The sequence below is a fragment of the Tasmannia lanceolata genome, unplaced genomic scaffold (genome assembly GCF_043159265.1).
Source record: "Tasmannia lanceolata isolate RefF3 unplaced genomic scaffold, GAP_Taslan_0.1 ptg000020l, whole genome shotgun sequence".
Classification (NCBI taxonomy): Eukaryota; Viridiplantae; Streptophyta; class Magnoliopsida; order Canellales; family Winteraceae; genus Tasmannia; species Tasmannia lanceolata.
In genome coordinates, this window is record NW_027518697.1 from 16,185,219 (window position 1) to 16,186,657 (window position 1,439).

The following is a 1,439-nucleotide window of genomic DNA, read 5'->3' on the forward strand; positions in this document are numbered from 1 at the left end:
GAATATAAGAGGAGATTTCCAATTCATTAAAAAAAAAAAAAAAACAAGAAGAAACAGCTGTGTAGACATAAAAGAAAATCAGAGGAGATTTCCTTTTCATCAACCATCTTCTCTTACCTAAGATCCAAGTTCCCTGACAAACACACAAACAATAATAATAACTCTAAAAAAAGAAAAACAGAAAACCCATCTCCAATCCCTTCTCCATTTCCCCATACATAAACAAAAAAACACCCAAAAAAAAAAAAAAAAAAAAAAAAACCAACTTAAAACCCTAAAGGAAAAACAGAGACTACCTCACTCAGCCTTTCAATCATCTAAGAAACGGGTTTTCTGCAGAGAATCATAAGCATAGGAGTAAAAATCCCAGTCTCTCCACCCTGAGTCAAATACCCCGCAGTTTTAAACAGCATCTCATGAACATCCACAACCCCTTTAGGCGCAATCCCAATCAAACTCAACACAGAAACCACCAAATGATTCCTCCAATACGCAATCTTCCCCATCTTCAATCTATTCCACCAAGCCCCAGCAGGCGGTTTCGCCAAATCCCTTTCTTCCAAAACCTCAAACCCAACCCCTTTCGCAATTTCCCCAATCTGATCAAACCTCCTCAACCCAGGCAAAGCATCCCCTCTCTCAATCCCTTGTATAATCTCAACATGCTCTTCATTCCCCCCTTCAAATTTCTCAGTAGTAACCCACTCATAAGACACGTAAAGCCCCCCTGGTTTCAAAACCCTAAAAATTTCCCCATAAACTTCTTCTAATTTAGGAGCATGACATGTAGCCTCAATAGAATAAGCCCCATCAAAACTATTATCATCAAAAGGCATATGCAAAAAATTCCCACAAACAACTTCACAAAGAGAGTCGAACCCTGATTTTTTATTATGGGCTTCGGCTCTAGTAACCTGATACTCATTGATTGTGATTCCAACCACATTAGCTTTCGAATGGGCTGCGATCGCTCGCATAGGACCACCAACCCCACAACCAACGTCCAAGATTTTATCACCAGGTTTGGCTGAGATCAAATCAACGGCCATCTCTTCATGAATGCGAGTTGAATCTTTATCGGATTTTCCAGGGATTGAAGGGGAAAAATGGAAGGATTGACCCCAACCCCATTCATAAATATCAGTGACTAAGTTGTAGAATGTGTCTACAAAGTGAGGGACTTTTTCTGAGGTTGTGAGTTCTTTTGAAGGGCGAAAAAAAGACCAATATTGTTTGTATTTGTCCTGGACTTTTTCAGGAGAGATTGAACCGCCGGAGAGATCTACGGCTCGTTTGCCTTTGATTTCGGCTGAACCCAAGATGAAGACGAACCAGTAAAGGCCTCCGGCAAGGAGGGCGGCTGTGAAGAAAAGGGTTAGAGAATCCATGGAGATGAGATGAATATGAGGGGTGAAAAGTGGGGTTTTATAGAAAATAGG

General features: G+C 40.8%; 1 pseudogene; it reads right to left on the minus strand.

The window, feature by feature from the left end:
• Positions 1-1,439, minus strand: LOC143854117 (24-methylenesterol C-methyltransferase 2 pseudogene; annotated as a pseudogene).